Below are 17323 nucleotides of genomic sequence, written 5' to 3'. Positions count from 1 at the left end.
ATGATTATTTTCTGAAATGTGAAGTATCGACGACTTCATTATTGTTCACACTAGTTATAAACATCAATACATGTATTTATTTCGTCACACACGGTCTGCACACGCGCTTGCCATGAGAACTGTAATTGCAGGATGTCAACAAACTCACTTAAGTTGTAAAAACTGTTTTTTTAAAAACAAGATAAGTAACCCAATTACACATATAATAGAGGTGATGATGTGAAATACTTTAATTATGTTGTCATGCTGTAATTGATAACTGTATACCGCACGTTTGTTATTAGTGGGTCCATGACACAGCAACAAAGCAGGCTGGCATCACAGAAAGGTGCATTAGATTTAAAGTTCTTGTGCATTCATGCACACATATCGTGAGATCCTTGATTTAAGGCCTGATTTGGAGCTTTGCAGATGGGTTGCTCTGTCACAAACGTCCACCGTAATCCAGATGCTTTATATTCAGTTACACTTGCAATGTGGTGGACAGGATACCCATCACTTTTGCAACAGAGTAACCTATTCACCGAACTCTAAATCAGGCCCAAAGAAATTGAGGGCAGAATTTAGTTGTGGTTGAAATGGTTGCAAAATGGTCATGAAGCTATATGAGACGAGTGTTTGGGCAATATGCTATTGGATATTAGAGGAATGGAGCATACATTTTTATTGACCCTCTTGAATAAGAGGTGGTTCTAGAAGTTTGAGCGAATTAGTATTTTGATCTCAGAATGAAGAGCTCTTAATCCAGGGCTGGATGCATTGAGCAAAGAATAACTGAGTCTCCACCTCGCTGGTGCTGAGCCACTTGTCACATTGAGAGATCCTGGTCTGCCTGGAGGGAATCTGTATGGCTTCAGAGCAACCAATGGTGGGTCAGTTGTCCGCGTGGGCACAATTTTCATTCGACCCTCTTGGAAAAAGTTTATTTTTATTTTTAAAGAATAGACTCCGAAATCGGAAGTTTGCACCAAAAATGTAAACATAAATGGCCCCGGTGTGCAGGAACGTTCCTTACAGTGGGTAGAGGACATTGATCTTCACCAAAACTCAAAATGAGGGCCTATGTCTATGGTGGTAGCAGCTCATTTTACCTTATGGGAACAGAGGCGTTATTCTACTTGAATATCGATGTGCAATGGATATACTTTTTAGCAAAGTTTCAGATTTTAAGTCTACTGTTTTAAGCATCTTTAGCATCAATTTTTCAGTATTCTTTTGATTTGTCTGCACCGATGAATATAAAACACAATAGTTATCCAAATTTCAAGCACTAAAAAGTGTTCATGGTAACTGGATCATTGCAAACACCAGAATAATTCTAAAAGGAAAACTACGTTTTACAACGCAGTTACCATTATGAAAACAAAAGATGATTCAACACTATCAGTACTAACTGAATGCCAAACCTATCTTGTACCATGGAAGCTCGTAACCCAAAAGCCAAAACACGATTACTTTCTGTGAGGATTCACAACTACCATTCATGATGTTACTTATTGCAACCACTGAAACAAATAAAACACAATATGTTGCTTACAACTGTATGCATGCCTGTGTGTGTCTACCTCTGTGTTAGGATATGAACATGGGTATCTGACTATTTCTGGCTTGCTCTGCCATCTTGAAGAATCAGGGCCGGACTGGAAACTGAAAGCAGCCCTGGCAAGTGTAGCCAAACCAGCCCCCGTCTGGCACTTAGCGAGCGAGCGCAGCGAGCGAGCCGAACTGCTACTAGGGGGATTTGGGGGGGGGTTCTCCCCCCACGAAAATTTTGGAAAAAGACAGACCAACATGGTGAATTTTACAGCACATTTCTCATTACATATTCAATTATATCAACTTTCAAAGTATAGTAAATAGTAGATGATAACCTTAAAGAGCACCAGGTTACCCACCCAGTCATATGTACCCATAGACATTCTTTCAGAGAGCACCAAAAATAGACACAAGTAGTGAATCAGAGAGAACAAAGTAAAAGTGAGACCAGCCCCCACATGGTGTGTAGCGAGCAAGCGCAACAGTTTGCAACCACTACTAGGGCTGACGCTAGTGGTGACATCCTAGTGACATATGTAGTAAAAGGGAATATTTTTAGGCCAGGCAAAAGGTTCCAATTGCCAGGTCAAAATGGCAGTTTTACAACTGCACAGGCAGACTGCAATGACAGGGCCTGGCCTTGACACATGTTTAAATAGGCTACTTACGTTGGTGGCACAATAAGTGTTGCAGGCCAACTAGCAGCATTTAATTTACAGTCCCTGGGTACATGTAGAGCCACATTTTTAAAGACTAACAAGTAAATTACATTTGCCAGTTATACCATGTTTAAAGGAAAGAGCGCAAGCACTTTAGCACTGGTTAGCGGTGGTAAAGTGCACTGAGCCCTAAGAGCCAACAAAAATGATGTAATAAAGCAGATCAAACCTGCATTTATTTTGGAGAAATCTTAGGCCAGCAAGGACTTATCTAACCATGTCTCAGCAGTCAGTATGAACAATAACGAATCTAAAAAACACTTCACAGGGGAGGCCTGTGGAAGACTAGTGATACAGCTCATCATCCTTTAAGAGCATCTCCCCATGAAGTCCCAGTATCATTTTGAATGTTTAACACAGGAGAGAGTTTACGGATGCATATTCTTTAAAGTTCTTTTCAAGTATTCTGAGTGTTATGTGAAGCAGATTAGCAGATCCGTATGTCCATTTACTTTTAGGAGTTTATAATTGGCATATCCCACTGCCATTGTATCAGCAGCAAATAGTTACAGACCCCATCAACCATTTAGCCCAACCATGAACATGAAGCATAGGTTGTCCTCAAGGGCACGCCACTTATGTGACAATTCACTTGTGTGACAACTTGTAGGACACTTTATGACAGGCATGTGCTTTAAATGTGCATCACATGTGCGCAGCCTTTTGAAAAGAACCTGGAGGGGACTACGGAGAGTAATCCCATTTAAGTGCCTGGGTATATGATGGCTGGATGGATGAATGGATAGATGGATGAGCTTTGATGAGAGGACAAAGATGTATGCGAATGACATTGTAAGAGTTTGGCCCAACAGCTGTATCACAGTATATCCAAGACAAAGCCCTCGCAGTTTCAAAATACAAACAGTGCACTATCATATATGATAATCGCACGGCCTATTCACACATTTGTGCCAAGCAAGGAAAATCCTCCATGTTCATTACACCATCAGTGAACTCATTATCAGAAGCGGAAAGGGCGCACATTGAGTTCGCACTGTGAGGGTTTCGAGCTGGGGCCATGCGAAACCCCTACTACCAAAGACCATCAAACCAACCAATCGTAGAACAGGTCTGGTTTGCAAGAGGGGATTGCTTTGTTTACAGTCTAGGAAAAACCATGTCCTCCATTGTGCTCCTTGAAAAGACGATGACTGGTTTCTAAGGAAATCAGAAAAAGCTATGTGCTTGGTAGAAACGTGGACAGGCTTCCAACAACACAGGCACATCTGCGTTTCTTATTTAAGTCTGGCCTAGAGACAGCTTTAATTGACTCTGTGTTAAGCTATGGAAAGAGGCGCATCATGGACAGGCAAGAATGCACTTGCACAGGCACTAGGCTGAGATGGCCTTGGGTAGCCAAACAGGTCACGTACAACTGTATAGTCAGCAAGCTACGATGCATACTAGTAAGTAGTGGGGTAAAAAAAACAGCAGGCATGCTGCAGGTCAGAAGGAACTCATGTTATATTTCAGGTATGATACAGTAAAGACTGCTTCTATTTGGTGGAGAATAAGCACAGGCAGTACCAAGTGAAGTAAATCTGGTGCGTGTATTGGGAAGAAAGAGGTATTGTAATAAATGCTGGGCAAGAAAAGCACTTAACGAATAAATAAAACAGAATAAACCGTCCTATCAAGATACATTGATACTTTTAATTTGGAACACAATATGTGATAACTAGATGGAAAGAGTAACTTTTCCAAATTGAGAGAAAGAGCCCTGAGAAAGCGGTTTTATACTTTTACGAAACATGTGTTGGCTGTTGTTTTAAATGTCATGAACTTGTACAATGAGATGTTAAAAAAAACTATGGTCGCAACTTCAGTGTGGATAAACAGTTGTCGAACTGAACTAAAATGAAAAAGAAAAATGAATTTCATAGTATGAATTTGACATTTTTTGAACAATTTCATTACCATTATTCCGATTACCATTATTCTGATTGCATGCGTTAGAAAGTATACAACTTATTTTCTGTTTTTTAATAAAAACACTGGGGGTGGCATCTAGTGTCTCACTGAAGAGCACCAGTTACAACAAGACCACTAGCTCCCTAAACTGCAACTGCAAGTTTAGCTCAGATATAATAGGATGTTCTGACTCCAGTACTTTGGCTATTATACACATTTCCTATCTACGAGATGCCCTGGCTTCTTCACATTCACTCCTGTTCAAGTACTTTCAGCCATATTCAAAAATCTTCATCTAGCTGTTTATCATGCTTTTTTTTTAAAACGTGTTCTTTCTCAGAAAGGAGGGCATTCTCCCAGTTACCTTTCTTTCCCTTGCTATTTTTTTTCCTAATCCTGCCTTCTACGCTTTTTGCTCAGATGTCAAATTCTCCATTCTTGAAACCTTTGCCATTTGATTTTCCTCTGTTTTTCCTCTGCTCTCTTATCCTTTCAGTTCTTATCCGCCTTGTCTCTCCCTTTTTCTAACTGATTTTCTAAATATATTCTCCCCTCTCATTCCATTCCATTGTGTTCCTTTCTTTTCCCTTTCACTCTTCCCTACCATTTCTCCATGATCACCTAAGATTCTTTACTTAATTCCTATCCTGGTTAATGCTCTCTCATTCCTCCCTCCCTTACCCTTGTTCCTCCTTCCTTTCACCGCATTACTTTAGTCCATTCCTTCTCTCACTTCTTCCTCTTGTTTCCTCTTCCTTCGACTCTGTTTCCCATCCTCAATGACCCACTGTTGTAGAGTAGACTGTGGCACAACTGAATTCAGGTAGTACGTGCAAATATTCACGGGCGTTAGCGCAAACTTATCCATCACCCCATCTGAGATCTGGGACCGGACCGGGTCCTGTCCGACTCCCGGCCCGGGGCCTAGGCCCTTGCCCCTTAGACCCCTTTTACTTTCCCAGGTTCAGTAATTCAGGAGGACAGGTCATAAAACGAGGAGTGTCACATCTGTGCAAAACTTGTTTCTAGTAAAGGGAATATCTACATGCTAATTCCAATACTGTTGTTTAATTAGATGGAGGCGTTGATTAAAAACTTTGCTTAGATCGAGTTTGTGGGCTGGGCCTGAGAAACGTGTCCACTCTCTCACAGTGGAAGAGCTCAGTGGAAGAACTGACTGCATAATGGTAAACCAAACAAATCATGTTTTTGCATTTATTCAAGCAGCTTTAATTCATTTAGGTTTCCCAGACGTTTAACCGCAGTGCACTGTAATTTCAGAGGCTCGTCTCCCCCCGCCACCAGTTGCAATTTTTCTTCTGATGCAGGCGGAAACAAGAAGGAACACCCCCACACATTAAAATACCTATCACATCTTCGCCGATTAGTATGTAAATCATGTGCACGTGAGCGTCATTACACTACAGCAAGGTAAAAATTAACAGTAATTTTCAATGTTAGCGTGCCGATGTCAAGTGCAAGTGCTGCTGGAAGACGGGATAATTCTATGTAATGGCGAGGCGGCCCTGCCAACATAACCTGCTCCTTCTGCCGAAGCTCCAATCCTTACCTCTAAACAAAGGCAATACCAGCTGCTTTTGTTGAGGTCACAGACTAGCTCCAGCCTGCTGTATATAAGGACTGTAGTCCCAGATCACACCGGCATCCGTCTCTATAGAGCAGCCAACATGGGAAAGGGTAAGAGCACATTTTCCTTAACAATATTTGACAACAAAACCAGCCCGCCTTTAATGTATATGTTGTCAACGCGTCGGGTGAAAGCATCCATAAAAGCAGGGCTGGCTTTAGCACTGGTGGCGTCCTGTGCGACAATGTTTGTTGGCGCCCCCCAATGACCACCTCTGCCATGGATTACCTCATTACCACCATTTGACAATGCCCCTGGCCAAGTTTCCATAACCACTGTCTCTTAGATTAGTTTAGTTTTATAGCGCCTCACATACGATTTTAAGATGTCAGAATACTTTACATCACACATGCATTGCACAGAGACAATCAGCACTGTGCAAATCAGTATACAGGAAAGGTTACATACGATAGAGGCCTACAAGGAGTAGGTGTCACAGGTCGTCCTTGCTGGTAGGCAGTGTAGTTTAAGCACAAATTCAGAATTTTATTTAATTTAAATGTAATACAATTGTTTATTTAAAAATAAGATTTGATTTCTCCTCAAATGAATCCCTTTTGCAAAATTAGGACAACGAAAGACTGGGCAAAAAATATATGGATCTATTATTTTCCTTGCAATTTACATGCAGCAGGCACATTAACCCTCTGCACTGTGAGGATTCAAAACTTCTACTCGACAAAGCTCCAGTCTTTCTCCAGGAAGAACATTAATCACCGGAGTTGTCATTTTTATTGATGCCTGGAATTTGCTGGGTCAATGTACGGGGCATCAGGTGCTTTTGAAAGATGAACATGGTGCCCCTGCATAAAAGTTGTTTTCACTATTTGCAGCGTGCTAGTGATGGTACATTAGATTTTGAAACCGAGTTACTAGCGCAGAGGAGCCTAGTATTTGAATGAGCATTTATCACGAGAAGCAAACAAGTTATGAAGCTATCTATCACCTAATGTGGCTTCTGTTATTCCACGCATCATATATATGTTTAGACAAAATGTTAAATGTTGAATATGGAGGAGTTAAACTTGTTGGGCGTAGGAGACCAAAAGCGTAAAGCCCTGCTTATTGTATGCATTGAATACTAAGGAGTTAATTATCAGTTAATAGAGCTTGATAACTGCTACACAATTCACTCTCTTTAAACCCTCCAATCTGTCACGTTACAATGCCCTGGGCCTGCACAATGCACCCTTCTTACTTAACTTCGACAGAAAGATAGAGCCAGCGCGCAGTATTTGAATAATATGAGCTCGCAGCCATGATAATTCAACTTCAAGTTCTGACCGGCCCGCCCCGGTCGCGACAGACAGTGCACAGTGGCATTAGCAACCATTGGCGCCTGGTTGCGACTCTCAACAGACAATTAAATCAAAAGGGGCCTAAGGTGCAAGGGCCCCGGCCACCACCGTGTATGAATCAGATCAGGCCAGGAGGCAGAACAGGAGGATTTAAGGATTGCATGCGATTAAAATGTCTGGACGGTATCCGGTCCAGTCGTAAATAGACTCACCTGCGGGCAGCAGTCCAAATAGGAGGCATACAATTAGAGGGTGCCTCGCTCTTTACCAGTCCCTCCCTGGCCTCTGAGATGTCCTGCCTACCTCGCCTCCGCGACCTCGGAGTCACGCTGGGTGCACTTTTTATAGCGCGAGCCAAATGCGCATGAGCATCACAGGCAGCAGACCCCACAACTAACTAAAGCCACAGCGCGCAGACGCGGAGGAGGTGACATCTGCTCACTGCGTCTACGTCACTCATCATCAATGATCACATGGTGAGGTGTTTTTATTAAATCAATTACGAGTCCGGTATAGTAGGCTGCCTGCTGCTTCCTAAATTAAATTGAAATCGGCCGGCTCATGTCACGTCACGAAGGGTTGTTCTTAATCCAATGTTATGTTTAATTTTACTTTGTACGGTCGGTTTGACATGCCCAAATCGGCCCCAATCAAGAGAACCGGCCCCCTATCATAAAACCGGCCCCCACCCCACCCAGCCGACCGGGGTATTGCCCGGTGCCCGGAATTGACAGTCCGGCCCTGTGAAGAATCCATTATTCCTAAATTTCTGTCATCCCAGAAATCCATTCACTGTGTGACCCCTTTTCCAAAATGTATTACTCCTCCATTTGCCTGCTCCCGCCTACACCCTCCCTTCTCTACCGGCACATTAGACAACTTAGCTTTGCCACTAACTACTGCTCTGATTCGGAGAGGTTCAATCCATTCACAAGGCACCTGTCTTATTATCTCTCATCTCCTCCTTCCCACTCACATTTAGAGTATTTAGAAGGCTTAAGAGCAACATAAATAAATAAATAAATAAAATAACATAGCTCTCTTTTTGTCTCCGTCTGTTCAAAAAATAACAAAAGTATCAGTGAAAAAACTTTCACTAAAAATATTTAGGACACAATTATTGACTTTATATTCTGTGGGCCTCATGTATGTGTTTTTGCCGTGGGGCAGACCAGCAGGCCTTCCTGCTGTGCTGCCCTACAGCAAAAGAAAAGGGCAGGAATGTGCCGTATCTATGAGACACAGCGCATTCCTGTCCCTTTTGCCCGTCGCCGGCGCACCATAATTTGCTGTGCGCCAACGCAGGCACCTTTGCACCACGGTGCTAGGGTGCCTGTGTTGAGGGGATTATTGTTTTTGTGCAGGAATGGACACCGTCCTGCACAAAATCAATCACAAGAGGCTTTTTCCTTTTTTCTATGTGTGCTGCAGAATGCAGAATGCAACACACATAGAAAAAAGAAAAACGAGGAGAAATAAATATATTTCTACTCGCTGTGCCTCCCTTACCCCTATTCTGGGGAGGCATACCTTTTTGAGGCTGCCTCATATTATCGATTTCTCACAAATCTGGGGCAATGTCAAATTGCCTTGATGTTGCTGGGAACGCCCACAGCAACACTTATTGCATGCCCCTTTAACTTAGAAAACGGTGTGAAAGGTAAGAATATTTACGAGGCAGCATTAAGCCAAAAAAAGAGGTTTAGTGCATCCTCATAAATATGGGGCAGGTTCCTGTGCCACGGAACGTCACAAAAAGTGACATTCCGATGGTGCAAGGGGCCTCATAAATGAGGCCCTTTGTATGTAAAGTCTTAACATATTGACTGCAAAAATATAGAAGACCACAATATTGTCAAAGTATATTGAGTTTGTACTACATACTTATAATACAAATTATACTTTCAAATTAGTGCAAAAATAGTAAACATAATATTTTAAAAATAAAATTATGTACACATTTATCATAAAATATGAATACAACTAATTGAAAGATCAAATACTAAATATAACCAATTCCATATGCATTCAATATTTAATTTAAAACATCAACAAAATACATATTTAATTTTTTTTTTTTACAATAAACACATTTTTTAAGTTAAAGCAAAAAAAAGAAAAGAATTACGCCTGAGGACGTAAAATTCACTATCCCACTAGAATCTGAGCAACAGAAGAAAAAGTGTTGGACTTTCAATGGGTCAGATTTACTATTCCCATTCCAACCCGAGCAACAGTAAGAAAAGTGTAAGACTTTGGAGGGGTTAGATTTAATAATACGCCGCCAACATAAGCAACAGTAGGGAAAGTTTTGGATTTTGGAGGCGAAAGGTCTAGTATTCCAACTCAAGCATCAGCAACTGTACAGAAAATATACAATTTTAGAAAGCTTAGATTAAGTCTTTACTATCCTTAATTAATACAATATAAATATAAATCACATATATATAATAAAAGATATAGCAGAAAGGAAAATCACAAAAAGCTTATAAAATTAGAAACTATAATTAAATCAAATAAAATATTTAAATTATAAATTTATATACTTCCCAACTTATTTCAATAATATTCAAACAACCACAAAAACAAATTAAATTACTAAGTAAAAATAATACACAACAGTGTAAAAATAAATATGAAATGAATTATTAAACAAAAAAGTAAACATAATTCAGCTAATATATGTAATTGAGTACAAATGGTATTACAATATTGTTAAAGTTATCTATTAAGTAATTACAAAATGTACATAATTATCTAATTAACAAATTATTATGAAAACGACATTCTAGTCAATTAAAAAATAAATATTTAAAATATTTTCCACCCTATTCCCCAACAAATCCAAAAACCTGGAAAAAGTGACATAGGAAAAAAAAACTTCAAATGTATTGCCAAATAAAAATCAAACCTTCTTAACATTAAAATTACAGCAACTTATAACACAAAACAAATATAACTCAATTAAATGATTGTAAAACTAGATTATGTAAAACTAACTAGAAACAACATAGTAAAAACATTAAAAAAATTCTTGCCTTCTATGTTCTGTCCGACAATATTTTAGCCATCACAATATTTTTGATATAATGTTTGCGACTCACAATATTTCTTGCAGAATACCCCATGCCTGTGAGTGTCTGCATTTCTGGTGGGCTGTGTATATAAATACGTGTAGGTCGATTGGCCTGTGTGTTTATGAATATCAGTAGGCATGCTGTTCTCTGCAAATGTGCGTGGGTATGTCATATGTGTCAATGTAGCATTAATGCAGTTCTACTTTATAAACATTATTAGAAATATGCACCTGCGTTCCAAATGAGCATTTTTAAAATCTTTGCATTGATATACTCATCATTGGCCTCTTTCACCTTAGTATTAAACATGTTTTGATGTAAATCTGCTAAGCAATTACTCAGGATGTGACCTGCAGGGACCAACAAGTGTTAAAGAGGTTTTTGACACGGTTTGCTTCAATACGGCCACTCAGTGATTTCAGTGCATTGTCCACACAAGTGTCCTCTGACTAGGTTAATTTCTCAGTACTGCCCTCATGATTCTCAAATTCTTCTCTAGAGACACAGTTAAAATGCATGCTCAGACAATTATTTCATCCAAAAATCCAGGCCACTATTACAGCTCTAAAGCTAAAATTGTGACAGTACACTGTGCAGGCTAACTAACTATGAGAGTTAGACTGTTACTGATTATTTGTTTGTTGCATTGTGCAGCGAAGTTTAAGAGCAGGAACTAATCAATAAGCTACACAACTTTCTCAAATCTCTTCAGGGATATTTAATCTTTTGTTTGTCAATCTATGGTTGCAGCTCACGTCGATTGATTTCTTTGCTGATAGAAGAGGTATTGGGCTTCATTTGCATGGCTTCTAATGCTTCATTAACTCTCCTCCGGTCATTTTCTCTTCAAAGAATATTTCCTTATTTTCATCCTTTGGTGCAGCAATTTTCAAAGGCTTGGAAGACATCCTAACTTTGTTGTTCAAGGGCTTGCTTCTTCCACTGCACTTCCTTCAACCAAAAGATTTTAGAGAAGTTGCTTTTTGAAGAGTACACATCACTGGATTTAGAATGGGTTGGAATGGGGTTTGAAGGCAGGAAGGTTCTGAGTATAATTGAGACTTTCAGCACCACTTTCTCTTCTCAATTGGCATCTTCTTTTGCCCTTCTGGGTGCTAATGGGCTCCCACCAGCCTCAGAGGGGCAGGTAGCTTTGCCCCTTCATTTTAGAGCCTTTGCTGATGAGCTGTTTGAGAAGTGGGACCTAGATTCAAGCAATGTGGACAAGGCAATCTCCATCTTGAAGGAAAATATTTTTTTTATATTATTAAACTTTGTATTGTGGTGAGAGGTCTGGAAACTTACAGGGAATCTCCCTCTTTGCAGGTATGTAAAATTATTTACTGCTTTTATCCACAGTGCTCGGTGCTCAAAAGTGCTCAGAAAGTGAAAGATACAGTAAAAATGTAACAGGCATATAAAGAATATGACAATGGAGCCACACAAATTGATTCAGAGAGACAATGTCAATACAGAATGTTATGCATCTCTAGAAGATTTAATCCCAACACGGTTCCATTTACCTTGACCCTGAACAACATGGATCATCATCATTGTATCGTCCTCCCCGGCTGCGGTACATGTAAATGATTACGCCACACACAAAGCCTTGGTATTGCACATCTGTATTCCTCAGTGTGCAACTGTGAACTTAACATTCTAAATCATGAAGTCTATGAACCACACCAGAATACTTAAGTCACAGTTTTACGGAGTTTTTTGGGAGCCAAAGGGGTCCTGGCTTCTTTAACTCACAAGACACTACATCTCCACCTTGTTTACATAAAAAGTACAAATATCACATATATACATCACAACTCTTCAATAAGTCATCGTGGAGCTAGACTCAGTCACCCAGAAAGTGTCCTATGAGGCTGTGAAGAGATAGGAGAAGTCTCCATGATTGGCACTGGTGATATAGAGACAAGAGCAGCCAGTGAGCTCTCAGAATCTTCCATTGAAACAGGCTCATTTCTGAATATGGAGTTAGTCAATGATGAGACAGATGCTTGAAATTTGGAGAGTCTTGCGTAATGGAATTTTCAGGGAGGTGAGCAGTCACCATATTTCCTTTACAAGTCACAACTTTAACGGTTTCAGAATCAAATGGAGCTTCAAACTTGCGTTTTCTCTTTTGTCTTACTAGGACTTGGTCTCCTTCTGTAAACATGAGACAGAAGCTTGAAATGTGGAGAATCTTGCGTAATGGAAATTTTAGGGAGGTGAGCATTCACCATATGTCCTTTACAAGTCACAACTTTAAAGGTTTCAGAATCAAATGGAGCATCAGACTTGCATTTTCTCTTTTGTCTTACTAGGACTCAATCTCATTCTGTAAACATAGTGTTCTTAGCATATCATCCTTTGTCTGCGTAGATTTTCATCTTGTGCTTGTGACAGAAATCTGTTTGACGAAGTTTACCATCATTTGTTGATCTTTTATTACTCCATTGTGGCAACTTGATCGTCATGGCTCTTCCGAACATCAGGGTGGCAGGACTTTCACCTGTTGTTGAATGGGGAGTCGATCAGTAGGCACGTAGACCAGAATGAACAGCTGATTTGAGATCAAGTTTCTCCAGTGCAACATGCTGAACGGTATGCTTGAGTGTGCTCTTAAACTCTTAACAAAGCCATTTGATTATGGCTAAAAAGGTGAGCTTTTCTGTTGCTTAACATCGAGATGATTAAGAAAGTCTCTGAATTCTCGACTGTTGAAAGGTGGGCCGTTATCAGACTTGTCAAGGGGCCCAAAAAAGTCAACAGCGATTCTCTCCTACACACGCTTTGGAAGATCAGACATTTTCAATGGATGCTTTGTTGTTTTGGGAGATAAGCAGTTGCACAAATGACAAGTCTTTAATTGCCTTTCAACTATTTTGTCAAGATGAGGAAACCAGGCACGGTCTAGGGGGGCTTGCTTAGTGACAACAATGCCATGATGTCCTTCATGTGCAACTTCAAATGCTTATTACCGCAGACTCTCCGGTATGAGAATTCTCAAACCTAATAAGACAATGCCTTCTTGAGGAATGCGCAACAGTTAATCTTTCACATTTTTACATTTCTATATACTCTGTTGTAAGAGTTCGAGTGTGCTGTTCGCAGGATTGACGTGCAATAATGTATTTAATTATTAGCATGCCACTCTCTCTGCTCATGGCAGTAATGATTTGTTCCAATGAAATAGCAGCAAGTGTACTGGACTCTATGATGAAGTTAATATATAGATATGCTTCAGCTGCTTTGGAATGGTAGTGATAGAGCGCGCAGGGACCAACTAGCTCAAATTTACCATACTCACCTGGGCCCATATAACATTCACACTTTGAACTAGTAGTCCTGCCTAACTAATTACCAATTTTAATCACCCCCATCAGTACTTTGAGTCCTTTCAGGGCTTATACCTGTAAACCATGACTTACCAATCCTTGTCACCCTTACTATAAGTCCTGGGGATCGAAAAGGGAGTTCGTTTTTAAACAGGCAGTTTTTAAACACATTTACCTTTCCTGTATTAAACCACAGACTCGCGAAGAAGTTTTAAAAATGTATCTATGAAAGATTTTCTGAGGCAAAAATGAAAAAGCCACAATTTCATGACTATGAATTTTACAAGCAAGAGTATAACCTGTAGGACATAAAGTTTGTAAGAAATCACAGTAACACCTTTAAACATTGGTACCTGGGAAGGGTGAGAAAGGGAAATAGCACAAGGACATACCACATGGATTATATTTACCTAGAATGGTGCAATGACCAATCCTGGTCACGGGCTGGGCAAAAGATTAGGGCCAGGCTCCCGACTAATCGGGTGCCCTCGGGACAAGACAGGTGCAGATCAGGACAGGTGACCTCCTCTAAGTGCAACCCCAGCATCACACCCCTCTCTTTAGGAAAGCCAATTAGTATCCTGAGTGGGTAATCGATTCTTCTGACTGAGTGCTCTGCCAGCACCTCTGCTCTCGATTGCCTATTGAGTGCATTGGGTCAGTGACAGGTCAGCTATTCGGACAAGTCGGACAATCTATCTAGCTAAGCCTACCTTAGTTATACCATTTTCCAGGGCAATGTACCACCCCTAATGTTGCAGATCTATGTGTTCCCCTTCAGTGATTGGTCAGTAAGACGAGGAGAGGTCATCACACCATATCAAGATGAGATCATCTCAATCGACTGTTATTGATTAAGTCTCCACCCACAATTTAATTTCCCATGACTTTATTCCGCCCAACAATATTGGCATACAAATTATATACATAGGGCCAGATGTAGGTAGCCCTTTACCAGTCGGAATCGGCAGAAAATACCGATTTTCGGCCGTTTCCGACCGGTAAAGGGCTATGGAGATGTATGTGTGCCACATGGCACAAACGCCAGTTACAGGGGTGCAACAGGGTGTCAAAGTGACACCCTGTCCCCCTTAGCAATTCGGTATTCTTACCGATTCGGTGAATACCGAATCTGTATTTGCTATTGAATCCTATGGGCTTCAAGGCCCATAGGATTCAATAGCAAATACGGATTCGGTATTTACCGAATCGGTAAATACCGAATCTTACCGATTCGGTAAAAAATACAGATTTTTTACCTACATCTCATTTACCGATTCAGAAATACCGAATCGGTAAAATTCGGTATTTATGAATCGGTAAATGAGATTTACCTACATCTAGCCCTTAGTATTTATTTGAGTCTTCTTGCTTCCTCTTTTGAGGCCAGTAGAGCAGGTTCCCAGGAACATCGTGGGTAAGAAGTGTGTTGGCATCCATTCAATGCCAATGCTTCAGCAATTTCGGAGTCTGAGTGCGCATGTGCGGTTTTGTCCAATATGGAGAATAAGTCAGTATTCATGCCCAAGTACGAGCTAACAATAAAATCAAAAAAGAAACATATTAGAATACAAAAATAAATGAATGCACTGTACACTGCTTATCTCTACTCTAACCCCATTACTTAATTTTTACTTTTGCATTAATGGTTAAGTAAGGCAAACAAGTTTAGTACAAGCTGCAGCATAAGCGGGAGCATGTGAGGTTTGAAGCAGCCAGTTCTGACACTAGTGCGAAGAAGCGAGAAAATCCCTCCAAAGCAGTAATACGTCACACCACGTAGATGTGGCGGACGCATGCGCAGTACAGTTCCCGCGTTTTCGGTGGCCATTTTAGGACATTCGAGTTAATGTTAGTAAAAGCACATAGGCGAGCTTCCCCTAGATACTAGAAATGTTGTGATATGCAAATATTAATAAACAAAACATGTTGGTTAGTATGTTATAAGGTTTTTCGAGAGGGTTGAGCACAAGCAAGTTTCTGTACGTATGAAATCTTGCTCCATCATTAGAATGACACTGTACTGGCACTCATGAAAAATAGTCAACAGGGTTTTGATATTTCCCAGGTTGGTGCATAATAGTGAAGTCATATTTCTGTAGTCCCAAATGCCAAAGTTCATGTGAGGTGGTATCTTGTCTTTACTATTGCCAAATATGGTTAGCAATGCTTGATGATCTGTTACAGGAGTGAAATGCTTTCCATATAAAGATATGTGGAAATGCTCACAAGCCCACACCACTGCTAAACGTACTTTTTCAGGCACGTCCAGTTTGTTACAAACATCTGCTAGCATATGCCACACTATGCCTTTGAGCATTTGGATGTCCATTGCGTTGGGCAAGGATTGTGACCCACAGACCAGGCTTGTGTTAACAACAACCTGTGTATGAAGCTTTGTTCACATTCATTTGACCAGTGAAATGAAGCAGTTAATTTCATCAAGTCTCTTAAGACAGAAATTACTGTGGCAAAGTCATGTATGTTCCTACAACAGTAACTGGCCATGCCAAGAAAAGAAAGTAACATGGTAACATCTTGTGGGAGACAGTTGCCTGACAATGCCTGTACGTCAGCTGGATCTGGAGTCATTTCCTCATCAGAGAAAATATTGCAACAAATGTTAGTTTTGCTTTGCAGCACTCTTACTTCTTTGCATTCAAGGTTAGACCTGCATCAGCAAGCAATCAATGAACTTGTGTAAGAGCTTTATTGTGTTCTTGTTTGTTTAGCCCCAAAGACAAATATATCATCACTGTAATTTAAAACATTCATGACAGGCTGCATTATACGTTCAATGATGTCTTGAAAAAGTTCTGCAGCTCATAACAGACAAAAATTGATACCATCTACGTTTACACTTTAATCTTCGATGGGGCACTGGAGACAGTTTATTAAACTTCTCCTCAGGCATAATGTTTATTGATGCACCACTGTTCATAATAAAATGTAGAAGCAACCGTTCACTACAATACCGAGTCTAAGCTGAGTTACAAGGCAACCATAAAGGATACAGTCATAAAATGACAAATGTATTCAAAGCTAAAGTTGGCAAAGCAAACACTTTTTTTGCTAAGGGTTCTCAGAGTACAGATATTCAATCCCCATAGTTTGTCAGAGGGGTGTCCAAGACAAAAAACCTAGCCTACAATGGTAATGGTAGAGATGCCATAGAACAAAATACCTCTACAGGCTTAATACGGAGTAATAACAATCCACCCCTAAATGCCTATTAACTTTAAAATATGCTTTTCAAAAGAAACAGATCAGTCCTACTGCTTTTATTGTTACTTTTCATAATAAATAGGCCTTTCCTACCGTCCGGATCCTTGGCTTGTCACCAGAAGCAAGACAGTCCTGCAATACTGAGCGTACGTTTTATCATAAGTCAAAAACTCCAGTGCAAGCACTCTCCTTCTGTAAAAGCATACAACCTCTGCCCTGTTGAATGCTATAATCGAGGTAACCTACTTGTGGCAGAGCCAAAGCCCCTCTCTCAGTAGCAGATCTGAAAGCTCCTTTTCTGATAACATGAGGTCAGTTGATAGATGTGATGTCAAGTCAGTCCTAAAAAGCAGCTGGAGTCACACAAATAGGTGAAATGCATAAGCCAATGCTGATACCCAAGTTTTTTGTTTCAAAATATTTGAATTAGCTGTTAGATCACAAATGAAGCCGACTCATGGGCTTCAACAGTCAAAGAAGTATGAATGTCTTTTTTTTAAGTTTTAAAAATAATTTTATTTGATAACAAAGGAAGCTGTAATACAATGATGAACACATATTTCATAAAGATAAATAA

General features: G+C 40.2%; 1 protein-coding gene across 2 annotated transcripts in view; it reads left to right on the top strand.

Moving 5' to 3' along the window:
• TOM1L1 (target of myb1 like 1 membrane trafficking protein) overlaps positions 1 to 17323 on the top strand; it is a 653197-nt gene that overhangs the window by 36718 nt on the left and 599156 nt on the right. Inside the window, exon 2 of one of the 2 annotated variants that reach the window (XM_078654421.1) lies at positions 12336 to 12411. The exons of the other annotated variant lie outside the window; for it this stretch is intronic. The gene's annotated coding sequence lies outside the window, so the exon portion shown is untranslated. The remainder of the gene's footprint in view (positions 1 to 12335; positions 12412 to 17323) is intronic. 2 annotated transcript variants of the gene reach the window in all.

The sequence above is a fragment of the Lissotriton helveticus genome, chromosome 7 (assembly GCF_964261635.1).
Source record: "Lissotriton helveticus chromosome 7, aLisHel1.1, whole genome shotgun sequence".
In the NCBI taxonomy this organism is placed as follows: domain Eukaryota; kingdom Metazoa; phylum Chordata; class Amphibia; order Caudata; family Salamandridae; genus Lissotriton; species Lissotriton helveticus.
Note: the sequence above shows the minus strand (reverse complement) of the source record. Positions and strands in the feature narration are given on the sequence as shown.